Source organism: Prionailurus viverrinus, chromosome C1, assembly GCF_022837055.1.
Source record: "Prionailurus viverrinus isolate Anna chromosome C1, UM_Priviv_1.0, whole genome shotgun sequence".
Classification (NCBI taxonomy): Eukaryota; Metazoa; Chordata; class Mammalia; order Carnivora; family Felidae; genus Prionailurus; species Prionailurus viverrinus.
In genome coordinates, this window is record NC_062568.1 from 138,254,224 (window position 1) to 138,275,085 (window position 20,862).

The 20,862-nt window shown below is 42.7% G+C and overlaps 1 protein-coding gene across 6 annotated transcripts in view; it reads right to left on the reverse strand.

The window, feature by feature from the left end:
• LRRC8D (leucine rich repeat containing 8 VRAC subunit D) overlaps positions 1 to 20,862 on the reverse strand; it is a 121,610-nt gene that overhangs the window by 42,695 nt on the left and 58,053 nt on the right. Inside the window, exon 3 of one of the 6 annotated variants that reach the window (XM_047871508.1) lies at positions 3,255 to 3,357. The exons of the other annotated variants lie outside the window; for them this stretch is intronic. The gene's annotated coding sequence lies outside the window, so the exon portion shown is untranslated. The remainder of the gene's footprint in view (positions 1 to 3,254; positions 3,358 to 20,862) is intronic. 6 annotated transcript variants of the gene reach the window in all.

Here is a 20,862-nt window from a genome sequence, read left to right on the forward strand (position 1 = left end):
AGACTACTGAACCAAGTACTGCTAGCCCGGGAAAAGATCTAAATTCACAATCTGAAGCACGTTTTCTACTGAATGTGTATCACTTCATACCACTGTAAAGTCAAAAAATCATTAAGTTGAACCATCATAAATCAGGGGTTGTCTGTATATCTCAGTAAAGCTGTGTGTGTGTGTGTAAGTAGTCCACAGTAAATGATCTCTCTCTAAGCATCAATTTCCTGATCCATATAGAGTGACAGTATTTCCTTTGTAGGACTTGTGAGGATTGGAAAGCACCTAGTAGCTGGGACATTGTAAGATGCTCAATGAATAAAGCTTCCCTTCCTCTCTCTATAAAGGTGGAATGGAAGTCTTCCCCCAAAGTCCTTTTTCAGGCTAAACACTGCTCATGTTTACAATCCACAGATAGTTAATGACTCACCTGGCTGTGGTTTTTCCATTCCTCATCCTCTCAGTTCTCCTGCTCTGAATTCTTAGATTTGGTTTTGTTTTTTTAAGTGAGCTCTACACCCAACGTGGGGCTTGAATTCATGATCCCAAGATCTGAATTCTCACGATCTACCGTCTGAGCTCAGCCAGACCCCCGTGAAATGCTAAGCTGTGACAACTGTTTGTGGTGGCATCGCTTCCAGAGCATCAGTGGGTTCCAGTACAGTGATGGTGGCATAACATCAACTGCGGACTGGTTCACGCTAAGTATTTTACAAGTTTTAGGAGCTCTAGATTCCCCCCACCTCCCACCCATATACTTGGTATCAGTTGCCAATGGGCACTAAACCATATGTGCAGGTTCAGTGACATTTTGGAGGGATGATGAGTCCTCTTTATTTAGCTCCTCAGGAGTAAGTACAGGGATTAGGTGGGAATTCTTCCCATTGTCTGCTGTGCCTTTCTTGTCTATAATTCTGGCTTGGCAACATAAAACTGCAGAAACCAAACAGATATGGCTAAGACAGACAAGTTCAAATCATGGCACTCTCTCTCAAAGCAAGCCATGTAACTCTGAATATCAGCACACTTCTCTGAAAATGGAAACACAGCACCTTTCTACCAGGGTTACTATGGAAATTAAGTGATATGTTACAATAAAACACACAGCACAGTGCCTAGTACTTAACAGGTATCCAAAAAACTAGAAGAGTAATTATTATCAACACTGTGGTATGGCAATTTCCCATTTTTACACTAGACTGACCTGAATGTTAATCTGTTTGGCTAGGGTCCTGACCTCTCTGCTTAGTTCTTGCCATCTCTGTCCTCTGGGGCAGGTAAAATCTGGTCCTCACACGGGAGCTTCCCCTGCCCTCTGCCCTTCTTCACAGCCCTCTCTCCCCACAAGCCCCAGAATGTGGACTTCTTGGCTCCTATCAGCACCTGCTGGTGTATAAATTGAACTGGAGTCGGGAGACCTGGATCCTAGGTCCTGCTCAGCCACTAGCTATGTGACCTTGGGCCAGCCACACGGACTCTTGGATCTCTGTTTCCCCTTCTGTAAGACGATGGCATCACACAACATGATCTCCAAGGCCTCTTCCTGATCCAAAGGTTTATGACCCCCTTCCTCTCCCCCCGCACCCCCACCTCCGGGCCCCCTCCCAGCTATCCTTGATCATTCCCAATGCACTCCTCTGCCTTCCCACCCACCAAAGGGAAGTTCATGAGTACTGACCCCCTCCCCACACTCTGACTTCTGCCCAAGCCCTGGAAACACACTATTAGTGGCAAAGAATTTATAATAAGCCACTTAAGACATAGATTTCTGGAGGCTGGTCTGGAAACTAAAACTCACGTATTACATTATGTTTATTAGAGAATGTATTCATAAACCATTTTGAGATTGTATTAAGATGATAATCTCCACTAATGATTCCAACTACTGCCTGTTAGAATAATATAGAATATATACACACACACACACACACACACACACACACACACACACATACATACTGTGGAAATGTTTCATAAACATTTTCTGGCACACCTTTTTTTTCCTTGTGTTTCCCATGCAAACACTGCCCCTCCCAGGGCTGGAGAGGATACTGAGGAGTTTCAAACTCAGACATTCTATCCTCATCTCACAGATTGTACACAGAGATGTAAACTGCTTTTAAAAATATGATAAAGACATCACTAAGATCACAGAAACATTTAGAGATGATTATTCTTTTTAAAGAGCTCTTGGAGTGCCTAGGGGGCTCAGTGGTTAAGTGTCAAACTCATGATCTTGGCTCAGGTCTTGATCTCACAGTCATGAGTTTGAGCCCCATGTTGGGCTCTGGGCTGGGTGTGAAGCCTACTTTAAAAAAGAAAAAAAAAAGAGCTCTTTTAGGACATCTAAAAAGAATTTCCCTTAAAAATTTTTTTTTAATGTTTATTTATTTTTCAGAGAGAGAGACAGAGAGAGAGGCTGAATGTGAGTAGGGAAGGGGCAGAGAGAAAGGGAGACACAGAATCCAAAGCAGGTCCAAGCTCTGAGCTGTTGGCTCACAGCCCAACACCGGGCTTGAACTCAGCAACCACAAGATCATGACCTGAGCTGAAGTCGGATGCTTAACCGACTGAGCCACCCAGGTGCCCCAAAAGAATTTCCCTTTTAAAAGTTCAAAGCCTCAACAACTTTTAAGAAGCTCAACTGAATTGCTATATAAAATGAAACAGATCATGTATGAATAGAAACCTGCGGATACAAAGATATTTTATATAATTTAAAAAATTACATAAGTCAAACCTGTTCACACAGAAAATTAGAAATGAAGATAAACCAGAAAAAGAATGAACAGATACACCTTTATATATGAGTTTTTAAAATCAACATAGATGTCACCTAGAAGATACATGTACTACATGGAAAATTTCACTACACACATATTTATATAGTTTTCTGACTCAAGTGGCCTTTGAAATTTCAGCAGATATTTCAGATACAACTATCTCGCTGTGAATTTCTCTAAGCTATTTGCTTATTTACAATGATAGCTGAAAAAAACATACCAAGTCTGCCAAATCTGTAAATACACAGAGATTTAAAATGTTCATCAAATAAGAGAAACAAACACATTTAAATGCCATCTAACAGATGTTTAAAATATATTCCATGAATATGGCAGGCTTATCTTTTTGGGGAAGTAACATAAAAGCCCTGCATATGTTCCTAGTACACTCAGTTATATATTTAGGAACATGTAACAATTGTGCTTCTCAAAAATTTTCACTATATTATCATACATGTTGTTACTCATCATCCAGCATACCTATCTGTTCTCAGACAAGCAGAGGAGTTAGTCAATACTGCTCACTGGAGCACCCGTCTGTTTCCTGAGTGATGGAGGGGAGGGTGGAGGACACGCCCCGGTCCTGAGGAGAACAATGAAAGAACATGAGCAGGTTGCTGGGAACACAGCTTTTCCCTTTGGCAACTGCATGGTTCTTTCTGAACTTGACAGAACTTTCCATAACATGTAAGCCAAGAGCTTCCTCACCTATATGGGAGAGCTTGCATCCTGACGAAAGCAAGGAGACAATTCTTTAAGTGGTTATTTATCTTGTCTTTATGTGTTTTTGTTTTTAAGTAGACTTTATACCAGTGAGGAGCCGATCTTTAGGCTTGAACTCACAATCCTGAGATCAAGACCTGAGCTGAGATTAAGTATTGGGCACTCAACCCACTGAACCACCCAGGCACCCCATCTTGCCTTTATGAAAATATACTTATGTCACTCACATACAAATAAGGATAAGTACAGATTATTTTCCTACACTTCAGCTTACTTAATATTGTGCTCCTTTTGCACACAAACTCTGTTAGCATTATACATAAAATAAGAATAAGCAGGTCGTAAAAAAGACCCTGAGGTATTCTCCTATGCCAACCTATGAAAAGACCTTGAATGCCAGTGCACAGGGCTCTCTGTCCTGTTCCTGTCTGGTCCCACGTTTTATTTTTTAAAAATGTTTATTTATTGTGTGTGTGAGAGAGAGATAGAGTACAAGCAGGGGATGGGAAAGAGAGAGAGAGGGAGACAGAGAATACCAAGCAGGCTCCATGCTATCAGTGCAGAGCCCAATGCTGGGCTCGAACTCATGAACCTTGAGATCATGATCTGAGATGAAATCAAGAGTTGGACACTTAATTGACTGAGCCACCCAGGTGCTTCCAGTCCCACATTTTAAATTGGTGATATTGCTGCAAAAAAAGTTTTGATTGCACAAAGCTTAAGAGGAGAGCAAAAGAGGGGCGCCTGGGTGGCTCAGTCAGTAAGGCATCGGACTCTTGAATTTGGTTTGCTCAGGTCATGATCCCAGGGTCGTGGTTTAGAGTCCATGTTGGGTTCTGCACTGGATATGGAGCCTGTTTAAGATTCTCTCTCTCAAAAAAAAAAAAAAAAAAAAAAAAGAGAGAGAATTAAAAAAGAAAGAGAATTAGCAATTAAAACACCTCAAAAAGGCTGAAAGATGGGCCAAATCAAAATAGATTATAGTTAGAAGGAATCAAGTTAAATAATTTAATCCAAAAGATTTCAAGAGCACAGATCAGGGTGAAAGAAAGAACTGGCTTACCAGTTAGTATATCTATGAGAAAGATGTTGATGTTTTCACAGATTGGGACCTTAATACGAGCCAAAGAGGAGACCGGCCACCAAACAAACATTACCAGGTAGACAATGGCTGGGACAGGAGAGGAAGTGGTCCCACTAATCTTTCTGCTTCTCAGATCAAGCCTGCCCTTCTGTGTTCAGTTCAGTTCTGGGTATAAGTCCACATGTGACATAGCTAGTAGGTGAACCAGGGTTGTGTAGAGTCTTGAAAAATTAACTCGAAAGCATTTCGGTGCGTACTGTGATTTGTGCAAGGTACTATAAAGTGTGCTAGTACCCAGGGATGATAATGAATGAAAATGATAACAATGCAAATAACTAGCATATATCCTAAGCATTGCTCAAAGAACTTTCTATGTATTCATTCATTTAACCCAGCAGCTTACTTTGCTTCTTGGTCATCTTCTAGATACCTGAGGTTTCCCCACTTCTGCCCAAGTGAACCATCCCTACATTCAACAGGTTGTATTTAATCACTTATTCTTCCACATTTTGTAACATGTTTCCCCCTACTTTTCTTTTGTTAAAAATAAAACTCTGGGGTGCCTGGGTGGCTCAGTCAGTTGAACGTCCAACTTCAGCTCTGGTCATGATCTCACAGCTCCTGAGTTCGAGCCCTGTGTCAGGCTCTGTGCTGACAGCTCAGAACCTGGAGACTGCTTCGGATTCTGTGTCTCCCTCTCTCTCTGTCCCTCCCCCTCTCGTGCTGTCTCTCTCTCTCAAAATAAACATTAAATTTTAAAAATTAAAAATAAAATAAAATTCTAATAAGCACCAAACTGGGGCATCTGAATGGTTCAGCTGGTTGAGCATCCAACTCTTGATTTCAACTCAGGTCATGATCCCAGAGTTGTGGGATCAAGCCCGGAGTCAGGCTCTGTGCTGAGTGTGGAGCCTGCTTGGGATTCTCTCTAGACTCTCTCCATCTGCCCCTCTCCCTCACTCATGCTCTAAAAAAAAAAACAATTAAAAACAAGCAAACACACACCAAACTGGTATATATCCATCATCATTTGACTTTTTAAAAGTGACTTTATTATAAAGGTGATAAACACTGAAAGAAAAACTGGAGAACACAGACACATGGAGAGAAGTAAGAGAAAAACAAATCAGATGATTTTCTGACCACTGTTACCATTTGTGGAGTTCCCCTCCACTTTTTGCTGTGAATACATTTGTGGCTTCCACTTTACATTGAAGTCATCATACTGCACATGCATATTTGCTATTTGACCTGGTGAAATTGAGTAGCATTTTTCTCTTTTACTAAATAGGCTGTTACCATCAATTTGTGGGGCTGTGAATGTACCATATGTTTTGAGATAAAAACCAAGGAAAATGTTTCCTCCTCCGTGCCCCCCACTTTAAATCGCTCATTACTGAGGGCTTTAAGGCCTCTGAAAAGATGTCCTTGTCCTTGCAAATCAATGCTAATAGAAAAAGAGAAGTAGTCTCTTAATTGCTGCTGTGATTTAATGAGCACTTGTTAGATGAGAAATCTTACTGAGTGAGCTAGACTATAAGAGCTGCTAGATCCTTTTTCCACTACTTAAACTTCTAAGAAGAAACTTGGGTTAAAAAAAAAAAAAAAAAAAAAAGAAAATCCTACATGTGACTGCTATCTCTTAGGCAGTTATAAATCACTACTCCTCCTTGTCCTAAGGCAGTCTCTCCTACTCTTAAATGAACTGGCAAAAAGAGAAATCTTTGGATATTGAAGTTCCTGCTACCTGCTGCGGATGAGGTACTATACTTAAGAAAATGGGAGACAGAACTTCAAAGATTGATGAAATTCATCATGGATGAGGTGTGACAGGGAACAGATCCTCTCATTAATATCCCTCTCTCTTCCCTCACCTCTTCTTACGGAGATAAAGGGACAGAAGGAAAAATGCAAGCCAGTCTACATGTCCAAAAAGATATCTGGTTAACACCTAAAGCCAAGTGATGGGAGGGAACCTGGGGAGTGAACTGAAGTGACTTTGTGACTATTCTGCCTCCACAGCTTGAGATCTGAGGCCTGGCACTCTTCCCATGCGGGGCTCCACACACAAGTTCTTCACTAATGCCTAAGTGTGATGTGCTTATTCCATCTAAGTAAAAGGTTAAGCCATGGCAGTAAATCTAGCAGTAGCAAAATAAGGATTCTCTGGAAGGTTGAGGAAACTGTTTCTTAGTGCCATAAACTGCAAACTTATTACTACCTTCTTGTTCTTTACAAATCCCCTAAATCAAAAACACCTTCCTCTGGGCAGTTTAATACTCTGGTACTGTCCTCACTAGGATGTACTGATGTCAGTATGAAGGTAACATATCCCAAAAGTGTCAGAAAATTAATTATCGAGGCAGAAACAAAATGAAAAGCAGAGGGCTATGTGTCAAGATATTAAGCTCCTCATCATTTTTGAGAAGAAGATAGATGTCTGTGTTGACTGGAGCACAGCATTTGTACTGAGTAATAAGAAATGAAGTCAAAGGGTTAAGGTTTAGCTAGATTCCAGAGTATACTGAAATCCAAGAGAGTTTGGTTTTATTTAGTAGGGCAACAGAGAGACTGTGCAAATTCACAATAACATGAAACAGCTTTGGAAAGCCTAGTCACGTCATGATATATGAGATACAAGGTAGAGGGTAGCAGCCATGCAGGGGGCGTTGAGAGACACTGGAGACTGGCTGGGATTGTTGTCATTATTTAGTTGGAGAGGTCATATATGGTATCAATGGGACTGAGAAAGAAAGAGCAGGTCACAAGAAACACAGGTGAGAACTGTAATCGTGTGGCCACGGGGAACAGAGGGGAGGACAGTTCAGTGACGCAAACATCTGAAAGCATACCGGCAAGCAAGCCACATCCCAGTTAGGGATTATCAGCCACCGCACACTTCTGGTTCAGGTCATGTCCTACAAGATTTATGGACCTCATTTCTTCCCATTGTCACACCAACTCTGAGAGGAATTATCACCCCACTTTACAACGAGGAAGCTTGGACCCAAAGACATTGAGGCCACTGGCTGGAAGAGTTGGGATGTGAACCCATGTCTGTCTAATGCTGTGGCTCTTATTCACTCTGTTGCTTCCCCACTGTCAAGGCTTCAAGAAATAGAAGCAGCCCGCTCTTCACAAGTCCCGACCTAACGCAGCAGCCTCCTATACACCCAAAAGCTACAATTATTTTGCCTTCACCAGCTCACAGTATAATATCAAATACACGATTTCTGATATTTCGTTGTGAATATATATGGCACCTGGGGGTCTCTAAAGTGCCGAACAGATGTTAGGTATTATTTTTATTATTATGTGGGCGTTTTCCTATGGTGACTAATGTCAGGAAATAGAAAGGGCTCCATTACAGAGTGTGTTTTACCTACAGCCCAGCCCAAAGATGAACTTATTAAGGCTTACTTTGTGAGGTCATTTTCCTTTATACCAAGATAGACAGAACAAATGAAGCATCTGTGTCCACGTGCTTGGGATTCTTACAGAAAGGCCCATCTGCAATTTTGGGTACAGGCTGTAGCACGACCAGATGCTGTGCAAACAACATGCCCTACTTTCTTTAACAATGACAAAGAGAAAAAAGGTTAAAGTGAAACACTCTCAACTAGCTGGTTTGTTTTCCTATAAACTCTACCTACAAAGTATTAGCAATGAGTAAGCACGAAGTGGATCAAAGTAGCCACGTTGTGCCAGGTTCAGATGCCCTCCCCCACCCCAGCCTTGCCCGGTGCTGGCAGATGGTGTCTGGCTGGGCTTTCAGAAGGCACCCAGCTTTTCTAAAGTCCCTTATGTCTCCAATGACAGACTCATAGGCTGCTGGGGCTGAACAGGATCTGAAGAGTTATTTGACAAAGAAGGTAATTAAGGTCCCAAGAGATGAATGCACAACGTTCTGCATTTTCTGCCCAATGGTCAATCTCCCAATTACACCCACTGAACAACATGCTGGAGGCTACAGAACATGGAAGGGCTGGAGAATTCACCTCTTCCTTCTTCCTTCCTTCCTTGTTCCCCTGCCCAGCTGAAACCCCATGGTCAGACATCTTATGAAGACCTCAGAGGCTCAGAGTCTGCAGCCTGGGCCAGCCCCTCTAAGAGCATCTCTTTCCAGTGGGGCTTTGCCAAGCGGTCTCGGACGGGCCTTCCAAAGGCATGCTGCTCATCTTACCCTCTCTCAGCATGTCAGAGGGATCCTGAACCTTAGAAAACGCGCCTCGGTCTCCCCCGACCCTAAAAAATAAGACCCTATTTTGATTCTGCAACTCCTCCAATTTACCCATCGAACTGCCACCAATGGTAGTTTCTGGAAGTACTCTCTGGAGCAACCCTTTAAAAACGCTGTAGGCTATTAAAGCCTAAACTCACTTGCCGGGCAGTCGATGTCCCACCATTACCTGCCCCCATCCTTTCTCGTCTCTCCACATTTTCCCATATGCCCTGTGCTCATCACCAAACAGAACCCCTGTTGTTTCCTGGGCGTAATGAGTGGCTCATGCCACTTCTGATGTCCGGAATACGCTTCGGGGCACCTCCTCTCTTCTCATGTGGAGCTGCCCACCTATTTTCCCAGGCCTGGCTCAAATGTCACTCTTCCTAAAAGAATGGCTCTCTATTACAGCAACAAGCTAATTTCTGTCTTGCAAAGAATACTCATTTATTCTTTATACATTAATTCAACCAATGCTTATTAGTAAAGCACTTGGGCACCAGGTACCCTGCTGGGCATACAAAGACACTTGGAATCAGAAATCATACAAATGATCAACTAGTAGTTATGTGATTCTGGAGGTACTGTGGCTTCCCTTCTTCCAAGCAGACCATACACTCCCTGATGACAGGGAATGAGCCCTCTTCTTCAGTATCTCCCACAGCACTTAATGCCATCTGTGGACCCGTAAAAACTCTCAAGCTCTCTCAGTCACAGAGTGTAAATGTACCGTAACTTATGTGCTTATCCTTGAGCAGACTGACATTACTTTTTTTAATATTCCCAATAGCCATTCTGATGCATGCCATGTAGCAGTCTCTCAGTAATTCTGAGGAATGAATGAAGAGAAGGAGGCAAGAAGCAAGCCACCGTGACAACAGGGATGTCTGTCTTGTTCACATCTATGTCCCTGGGGTCCAGTACAGGGTTTGGCCCATATGGGAAATAACAAACATTTAGCAAATAACCATAGCCGCTGCCCTGGAAGAACTTGTCTCTTTACCTACGGTCACGTTTCCAGTCTCCTCTCTCAGCACATGGCCAGAGGAAGCTCTTAGGCAAGATTATAAGGAGAAACAGAAGCCCTGGGCCCAATTCCCAGGGGCGCAAGGTCTTAGCTTCATGACTCCTTCCCTGGCAGCTGCTCTGTTGGGCAGGCCTTTAGCACCCGATCTTCCAGAGACATCACCTATGCAGAGGCACGGATGAACTGCTTCCAGACTGAGACCCATGAGCAGCTCACAGAAAGGCATAAAGTGACCAGCGCCAACTCCATCTCTTAGCTCCTGGCCAGTGGTACCCCCCCCCCCCCCCCCCATGGCCTTGCCACTCTGGGCCAATGCTTCTGCATTCAGTTATCAATTTGGAAATGAAAAGCAGAAGCTAAAAATAAAGTTCAGTGAAACTGTTCAAGGTTAATGGGATGGAAACCACAAAAGAATTCGTGCCTGAGGGCAAGGCCCATGGTTCTGGGAGATAGCACATAATCAGCACCACACTGGCCAGCGCTTTGTAACCTCTCATGGGCCCCTTCTCAGAACTGCTCTCGCTGTGTGGCCTGGACCACACAGCTCGGCACCCAGTTTGCCTCTACCTCATGTGGCTTCCAATTCTCTCTTTTTTAAAGCTTTTTTTTTTTTTTTTTAAACTACTTATTTATTTACTGAGAGAAAAACAGAGAAGGGAAAAAGGGGAGAGTGCCGGGAGGGGTAGAGAGGGAGGGAAATCCCAAGCAGGCTCTGCACTGTCAGCGCAGAGCCCGATGAAGGGCTCGAACTCACATACTGTGAGATCATGACCGAGCTGACATCAGACGCTCAACCGACTGAGCCACCCAGGCACCCCGCTTCAAATTCCTTCTTAAGGTGAAGTATAGATGCAGTTTCATGTATATAATAAATCTTTCTTTACTGGACAGACTGTTCTCAAGGGAAAAGGGGTCTGGGATCCAAATATAATTTACCATTGTATACTTAAGAAAAAAAAATGTAGTCAGCATTTATAAATTGAGAGATTGCACATTAAAAATCTGACTCTTGCTTTTAAAACTGGAAGATCTAGCAGTCTGGGATCCACTTACTCCACGGCAACAACCACCCCAGCTGAGCTGTCCCCTCTCAGAAGGACCACGTGTCTGCCAGTTGACAACAGTCCCAGATCACTCCTGTTTTCTGATACTCATATCTGCTTGGCCTGGTGAACACCTGAGTTTGGAAACCATATTTAACGTAGTCAACCCAAGCAAGCGCCTGAATATCATCTCTGACTTCACTCTTCTCCTCACTGTTAGAGCTAACTGATAGAAAACTCTACTCATCTTTTAAACATTTCTGAAACTCTTAATTTTCCAATTCGCTCCCTCTAGTACTCAGTCTAATAATCTGTTAATGCCACTGGGACTAAATTCCACGGATCCTATACTTCCTAGCTGTCACTCAGCCTCCTCTCTTTCCTGCCATTTTCAACCCTTCCTTCCACCTACCCCCCGCACCCCCACCTCTCTCTCCTTCTTCATCCCAGTGATCTGGCAGACCGTAACATAGCCTTGTTCTAAATGCAAGTCTCTGCTTGTTCTGCACATGTTCCAAAGCTGCTGACTCTGGCTGGAGAAAAACACATAATCATGGTAACTGACAAGTTCTATTTTTTTAAAAAATGTTTATTTGTGTGTGTGTGTGTGTGTGTGTGTGTGTGTGAGAGAGAGAGAGAGAGACAGAGAGACAGAGAGAGAGACAGAGAGAGCTCAAGGAGAGACAGAGAGAGAGGGAGACAGATAATCCCAAGCAGGCTCTGCACTGTCAGTGCAGAGCCGGACTCAGGGCTCGAGCTCACAATCCATGAGATCATGACCTGAGCCACCCAGGCGCCACTCGACAAGTTCTATTTTAAATTCATGACCACTGATCTCTGCAGGGTCCTTAGTTTAGCCTCTGCAACCTGACCACCTTTTCCTCCCTCCATGACTCTTCCTCTCTCCTAGGTGACTATTTTGCCATTTCTCCTCTCTTTATAGAAATCTCCTCCCTACCCGTGGCTGCAAAACTGTGCACTCCGTGTTCCACTGAGCAAAGAAACAACAGAAGGAGAATATCTCCACACTCCTGTTTCCATCTTTACCAACTTTCCTGCATTTAGACATACATTCCATAGTCTGCCATATCTAAAGCAAGTCCTGCCCTTCTAGATACCCCAACAACTTCTCTGACTTCATCAATCTTCCAGCAACATTCTCTCTCTTAAGTCACCGGATTTTCCCCTCGCCACTGGGTCGGACCTGTCTGGAAACCTCATGCTGCCATTTTCTCCATCTTTAAAACCTCTCCCCATCACCTCATATCCTCTTCCAGGTTCTCTTTTACTCGTCTGCTCCCCTTTAAAGGGAAACTCCTCAAGAGATGCCCACACTCATTCTCTTTAAAAGACAGAACAAGGCTTTCGTCCCTCACTCTGCCAGAACACTCTACACCAGCTATCCAGGCTCCTCACTGAGCCTCAGACGGGCCAAGCATTGTTCTGTGTTGGAGCCTCTGCCCAGGATGCCCTTCTGCCTGACACACTCTTCCCGGAGATATCTCCACACAGTTCCTACCATCACCTCCCCCAGGCTTCCCTGCCTGCCACCTTCTCACACACACACCTTCACAGTGCCTAGTCCCCTTCCTGTGTTTTATTTTTCCCCACTGTCCTTACTGCCACATGGCATATTCTAAATAAATTTGGTTCTTACCCATCTCTCTCCCCTCTCATTGGCTGTCTCATTATTAAAATTTTAAATACGATAACGTGTGTGGCTTCTGTTCTGTACGACCTGTGGATGTTTCCAAGATCACAGAATGCTCCCTGTATTATCATTTGAAGCATATAATTTGCACTCTCTAGCAGTTTCCCTTCTGTGGGGAGACCCGTCTGCAACTCTTGGATGAGTGTCTGGGAAGGCTGCTAGGAAGCACTCAAGGGGTGTCATTCGACATGGTCGACACCCACAGTTGAGTGCAAGTCTTCAGACATCTTGCACTGACGGATTACACATAAACTTGCCACTTACTAAGTCACATGAATAACAAAACTCTATTCAATCAGATGCTTGCCAACAATGTCTTCAAGGTTATTTCCTTTTAAATATTTTTTAAAATGTTTTTATTCTTGAGAGACAGAGCACAAGTGGGGGAGGGGCAGAGAGAGAGGGAGACACAGAATCTGAAGCAGGCTCCAGGTTTGAGCAGTCAGCATAGAGCCCGACATGGGGCTTGAACTCATGGACCACGAGATCACGACCTGAGCCAAAGTGGGACACTTAACCGACTGAGCCATCCAGGTCCACCAGAGTTCAAAGTTATTTCTTAATCACTCAAATGCTAAAGTCACTTGGCAGACACAGACATAAAATTTCTTTTTACCAAATCACTCAAAGGTGTGGTGAATTGTAATACATTCAAACTACTGTTTGGGTAAAATGGTGCCACCATTTCTTCATCAATTGTCCAGGGAGGGGATAAGTAAAACAAATCCTGTGTTTTGGGGGGAAAAAATGGTTCTATCAAATGGTTCTGCTGTTATTTTTAACATTAGAAAGAGAAGAATAGTCATTTTGTAAACCTCACCTAAGGAAATATGCCCAAATCTAGGAAAAACTACAAGCACAAGATACCCAGCATCACAGGTTAGAGCATTTTGCATGACAGTGAAACACATGATCTTCCCACCACAGTAAAATGATGTGTGCCACTAATGGAATATTGTATAACAATGATGGTTAAATATTGATATGGGGGGCACCGGGGTGGCTCAGTCAGTTAAGCATCCAACTTCAGCTCAGGTCATGATCTCATAGGTCGTGAGTTTGAGCCCCACATTGGGCTCTGAGCAGACAGTGAGGAGCCTGCTTAGGATATTCTCTCTCATTCTCTCTCTCTCTCTCTCTCTCCCCCCCCAACTCACACTGTCTCTATCTCTCTCAAAATAAATAAAGAAACTTTAAAAAAATATATCACTATGGAAAAATGTAGTATCCCAAATGTTCTGCATACTACAGAACAACTTTACATTTTTAGAGACACAGAAAGAGGTCAAGATTTATTGTAATAATTATGTGAGGCTATTTTTTTCTTTTCTCTATGTGCCAAAATTTAGCATATTGCTTTTATAATTTAAATGCAGGGGCGCCTGGGTGGCTCAGTCAGTCAAGCATCCAACTTCAGCTCAGGTCATAATCTCGTGCTTTGTGAGTTCGAGCCCCACGTTGGGCTCTGTGTCGACAGCTCAGAGTCTGGAGCCTGCTTCAGATTCTGTGTCTCCCTCTCTGTCTCTGCCCCTCCCCTGCTCGTGCTCTGTCTCTCAAAAATAAATAACGTTAAAAACATTTTTAAAACAAGTATATCTAAATTTTAAAATTAAGGAAAGGCAATTTTGACACATACACGAAACGGCTCAACTGCACGTGCTGTTTTGTGAACTAGTGGGTCTTGAGACTTGACTCCACATCCTGTACCAAGTCCCCACTCATTGCTGACTTCCTCTTTCCATAGTTTCAGATAATCTTCTCTACATGGTAACGTGGTTTTAATTCCCAACTAGTTTAGATTTCTATAAAAGTTACAACTTAAAAATATATACCGAAAAACACAGATACCGAAGGTACAGACACCTGAATCTGTTGCCTCTCTCAGCAGACTGAATTACGTACAAATACCTACCAAAATCGCTTTCTGTGTGAAGAGTCCAAAGAATAGCTATTTCTTTTACTGGCCCATCATGTTTTTAATTATAAAGGAATGATGTACTCATTTTGTAAATGCAAAGACTGACAGTGAGTGTTCACTGTTTCACTAAAAATTCCTCAGTGTATCCAGAGTTATACAAGAAATTGGAATATTTTTGTTTAACTTAAATTCAACCATTTATTCAACAAAATTTACACATCACTAATGAAGATGCCTAGTGCTATACGGAAATGTGTAATAAATACAGAGTTCTAGTCCTCAGGGAGCTTGCGGTCTGGAGGAGGGGTAAGATGTTTACACCTGCAAATATCACTCAGTGATTCAAATGGGGATGTGACTCTTATCTTATTTACCTGTGTGTCTTCACCACCAGAGTTTATGACTCATATCAGATGCTCAATAAATGTTGGCTGAATAGATAATTGAGGGGAAAATGTCACAGGCTATAAAGTGCAACAAAGGAAGGAGAAATTAGTTTGGACTTGGGGCTTGAGAAATAGAAATGGAAATGAAAATGAGAAAAGGCCAAAGACAGGTGGGCGAGAAGGAGAGATTAATGCTGGAATAGTTGGAACCAGTCGGTAAGAACCTGTTTTTCATTCTGTGGGAGATGAAATGCCATTGCAGATCTTTGAACAGGGCAATAAAGTGATACAGGTTATACCTGAAAAAATTAGTCTGACAGTCTGCATTTAGGAGAGCAAGTGTGGAAATTGGTTCAGAGACTTTTGCAATAGTCTGTGCAAGAGGAAATCAGGTGCTAAACACAAGAGGTTGAAAGGGGATAGAAAGGAAAATATATTCAGGGTATCTAGCTGACTGGGCAAGAGCTGCTGTTTTATTTTTAAATTTTTTTTTAACGTTTTTATTTATTTTTGAGACAGGGAGAGACAGAACATGAACAGGGGAGGGTCAGAGAGAGGGAGACAGAATCTGAAACAGGCTCCAGGGCTCTGAGCTGTCAGCACAGAGCCCGACGCGGGGCTCGAACTCATGGACCACGAGATCATAACCTGAGCCGAAGTCGGCCGCCTAACCGACTGAGCCACCCAGGCACCCCAAGAGCTGCTGCTTTAAATCCCATTTTCTGATTTAGATTCAACCGATATTCTATTAACTCCTTCAGAGATATGCATATATGACACCAAGCTTAGACCCATCACATGCTCATGGAGCAGTATTATTGCCCCTCACATTATGGATGGAGACAAAGTTTCTGCAGCACGCTCTGCAAGAAATTGGGGGGAGGGTATCAAGCCCTGGTCTCCTGGGTATTCTTTCCGGTCATGACACATGTTCAACCCAATGAGATTTCTCTGCATTCCAGGCTAGAACTGGAATCTAAAGTTCATCATTCCAATGTCAATATATTCTGCAGGAAACACTTTGCTTGTGATGGTCCTAGAAGTCGACTCTGGAAAGTCAACTTTTTCATTTGGATTAGATAATATGCCTCCAATACACCTCTTTCCCTTGTCTTACCCAGTTCTGTGTCTCTACAAACCCTGTGTTCAGCCACGCTAGGCTCTTAACATTCCTTGCCTCACATATCCGGACCACATTTTCCTTTACACAACTGCTTTTCTGATCTGTAGAATGAAGAAGACACTACCAAACATCACAGAGACATACAAAACACACACAAAAAAGTCTCACACGCAGTAGATACCAAACCAATGTGAATTATTACATCTGCACCCCCCCCCAAACATATTTGTTTTTATTTATTTTTGAGAGAGTGAAAGAGAGAGAACAGACACACACACAAGTGAGGGAGAGGGGCTGAGGGAGAGGGAGGGGGAGAGAATCTCAAGCAAGCCCCATGCTCAGTGTGGAGCCCGATCGATGTGAGGCCCAATCCCACGACCCTGGGATCACGACCCAAGCTGAAATCAAGAGTAGGACGCTCAACTGACTGAACCACCTCAGTGGAGCCTCCTCTTATTTGTCTTTTAAAGTTCAGTCCGCATCGACTCCATGGATTGATCCAGGAAGAATTAAATGGCTTCCTCTGTTTGCAATTGGATTTTAGTTTAGTTTTTTTTTTTTTTTTTTTTATAGTCTCCTTTATGTTCTGGCTAAAATGCTCATGTCTACTTCTCCAATTAGAAAACTAAGGCACTATCTCATTTACATTTTTATCTTCAACGAGGCTGGTATAGTGTGAAGGATACAGTAGGTCCCAAATAAACAGGTGCTGAATCCATCCATGTATACTTTCATTAGTAAACTGCTGATTAATCTTAAAATGGATTTGTCGGGAAGATGATTAGACAACACACATCACTGGAACAAATGTACCTACTAATGCGTCACATTTAGTAAGTCAGTCTCATTCACATACAATTTATCTAAAAAGAAATAATTCCTTCTACAAGACACTTTAAGGTAACATCACAGATTTCACAGGAAAATATTCGTTTGTGTTCTAGTATCTTTGAAGTGTGCAGTATCACAGCAAACACCGCCATCTCGTCCAGCTTCCTATCCATTCCCTCATCCCTAACAGAATGGTCTGATTGAGCTCATCCAAGGTCTATGAATAGCAGATTGCTGGCCAGCACTGGTGCTTAACAAATGTTTCCTTATACTGAGCTTACGTCTGTAACTTCTACACGTTAATTCTAGCTCTGCAATTTATATTACTAAGGTTTCCACCCCAAGAAAACTTATAATTGGAACCACAGTCTTCTAAGCTGCATCCTCACTCCACAGTTCACACAAAAAGAGAGGGGAAGTACTGAATTTAGAGCAGAAGAAAAGTTTTTATTGCTTACTCTCTTTCAATTCAAGTGATGCAAATGGGTGTCAATGGGCTGTAGATAAATGTGCTGGAAAAGCAGTAGATAGAGTTGAACAGGCACGTGCAATGGGGTGATACGGAGCAGGGAGGTGTAGACAAGTGCATGTAAAAACCGAGCAAGTCCAACAGCTGTGCTCATTGTACAGCCTAATCCCTTAAGGGCCACATCGCATCGGAGACTTTGATACTTCGATATCCTCCCTCCCTAAGATGACTAAAGTTTCAGACCACACATGATTTTAAGCTAGAGGATATTAATAGTTGACTATTTTCTCATTCTTTCTGCTCTATGTCAAATGGGCCATGAAAACTTTCAGCAGGTTCACTGTATTTCAGATATATGCAAACACAATCTAGAATTTGCAAACGGAAAACAAACAGCACGCGATGGCCTAAAGATGGGATCACTACTTGCAGAATGAAACAGTGCCTACCATCTGGGCAAGGTTTTCTCCTTATATTGTTTGCTTATCGACGAGTGTTGCAACATGGTCTTACTGATCAAAAAGGCAGCCTTGGAGAGCAACTGCTGAGCACAGAATATCTGCTGAACACTGATGTTCCAGCCTTGGAGAACAGATCTAAGGGCTAAAAAGTACTGTCATATCATCACCATCTCAGAAAGCCTAAAAGTAGATTTTTTAAGAGGCCACATTCATTGGCTTCTGGGAAGTCTTTAAAAGTGGTATTGTTTAGCCATGGCAAGTATATATATAGCACTGGATTATTTATTAGTAGACACTACTGAAGATGAGAAAGTTACCAAAGAGTCAGTTAAAAAAAAAAAAAAAAAACTCAAAGTGATCTTATTCTGAATTTTTTTTCACTTTTGGATTTCTACTACTATTATCATTTACAAACAATTGCCAACTCCCCCCTCCCAGCAGGTTCCTGCTGGTTCTGCTCACGGTTCTCTAACAGGGAAGACCATGGTAGGAGATTCTGACGTGTCTCAAGATAAAATAGAAACATACCTCCTTTCAAATGTTACGAGGATTTCTTCAACTTAGTCACTAAGAAATGTTCTGCTTCTAATTAAACATACCTAGTTCATTTGCGAAGAGTTTCTGGAAAACAATCTGGCCATCTATCTATCATCAGTGATAGATATATCTATCACCTATCATCTGTCTGCAGTGACCCATCAGTAAAACTCTGACAATACCTTGCTGCCTATGTCACATGCTGGATCCATCTGGGTTAACCGTAATGAACCTACTGAAGCACAGCTGGTCTCCAAATTAGAAACAAACTACATTAGTCACATTAGTGTGCAAGTTATCCTGGAATTCAGAATCCACTTTCCTTTAAAAAAAAAAAAAGGAGGGGTGCCCGGGTGGTTCAGTCAGTTAAGCATCCAACTTTGGCTCAGGTCAGGATCTCGAGGTTCATGGGTTCGAGCCCCATGTCGGGTTCTGTGCTGACTGCTCAGAGCCTGGAGCCTACTTCCAATTCTGTGTCTCCCTCTCTCTCTGCCCCACCTTTGGTTATGCCCTGTCTCTTGCTCTCAAAAGTGAATGAACATAAAAAAAAAAAAAAAAAGGAGAGGGGTAAATAATAAGGATTATCTTCCTAACCTAGGCCACAAAAAAACTTATGAAATAATGATAAGGGCTGCAAACACAAAGATTTTACTATGTGCAAGATGCTGTTTAAGCACTTTAACTTCATAACAGTCTTTGAAGGTAGGTACTATCACTATCTCTTTTACAGGTGAGAAAATTGAGGCAAAGAGAAACTAGGTAACCTAACCAAGGTCAAAAAGCTGATTAAGTGGTACAGAGGTAGATCCTGACACAAGTAACTCCTTAAAAATCACAATGGAAAAAGTGAAAAGGTATAAAATGCATCCTTTCTAGACTTCTTTCCCTGGTCTCCCTCTTCCCAGTGGCCTGAAGGAAACTCTTGCCAGTATTTAACTGACACCTCAAAGCCAATCCCAATCTGAAACCTTTGCTCTAGTCCTGCACAGTCTGATACTGTCGCCACCAGTGAAAGGTGGCTATTTAAATTTAAATTAACTTTTTAAAATCAAATTAATTAAAACCAGATAAAACAAAAATTCCAGTTACTCGATCATATCGCTCACTCTTCAAGTGCTCAGTGCCCAAAAGGCAAGTGTTGCTGGCTAGCAGAGCAAATATTTCCACCTTGACAGAAAGTGCTACTAGGTAGCTCAGCTGTCTGACAAAGTTTCCTATAATGGGCCAAATAGTAAATATTTTAGGCTTTGCAGGCTGTACGGTCTTTGCAGCAATTACTCAACTCTGCCATTGTAGTGCAAAACAGCTGTAGACAATGCATGAAGAATGAATGTGGCTATGCTCCAGAAATGCAGCCAGCTGTGCCACAGGCCACGGTTTACTATGGTTACTACAGGTCACTTTGCCACAGGTTTGCCCTCAAGGTTTGATTTTCTACCATCCTGCAACTTCTCTTAATTAGCAGAGAAAAAACTGCAGCAAGATTCCCCTGCACTCCGTGGAGGGAAGCTTGGGTCACATAACTCTCTTTTCTTATCTCATCTCTCTCCCCTCACAAGAGCAAGGGGGCACATCTTCTAACACAGTAGCTCTTAAGAAGCCTAAAATACAGATTTTGGGGCCCCATCTGCAAAGCAGGCTTTATTGGGTCTGAGGTGGGGCCCAGGAAGGTGCATGTTAAATGAGCCCCACGGATGGGGGGGGGGGGGGGAGTTACTCTGTGCAACACAGCATGAAAAATGCTAAGCCTTTGAAACACCAGGGGGGAGAAGGGAGGGAGGGTTAGGAGGTAAATTCCCCTCTAGAAGGTGTAATCCCCAAGCCAAGCAGAGAGAAGCTAGCACTTACACCCAACAGCCCCAGTAAAGTGTAAATGTCAACTGAGGAGATGAGGCACCAAACAGGCCAGCAGGAAAGACCTCTGGACAGGAGCGAGAGGGGAGAGTGCAGTTGGTCTGGCAGGGACGGCAGGGGACAAAGCAGCCTTCCAAAAGGACCTCAGGAGTGGACATACTCCCCAGCACGTGGACTCCCACCCTGTCTGCTGTTCCTGGAACCCAGCAGCAGCACAAAGAATTTTCAACTCTTTCTTTACATTATTTTTTTCCTTTATAAATGGATTCATTCAATATTAGCTGTGACCTTGTGCGAATCCCTCAGCTTCCCCCTAAAATGAAACAAAGTATACAGAGGGTTCTTGTGAAAATGAAATCAGTGAGTATGTGCAATGCACTTAGAGCACGCGCTCAGAGTTAAGTGCTCTAGAGGCATTTGTTAAATGAAAAAATGCCATTTAACATTTAATGATCGCCTCCTGCCCGTCAGGTACAGTGTTAGATGCAAAACACAGAAACAAAGAGAACCTCAAATGGAAACACTGCTGGATATGCTCTATGTATAAATAAGGGAGTGCTGTGGGAACACAAGAGACACAATTCTAGAAGTGTGTCGCACCACAATGTGCATATAAACAGAACTGCACTGTTCACTGAAAAATGGTTAAGATGGGAAGTTTTAAATTACCTGTTTTTTTTTTTTTTAACCACCATAAAA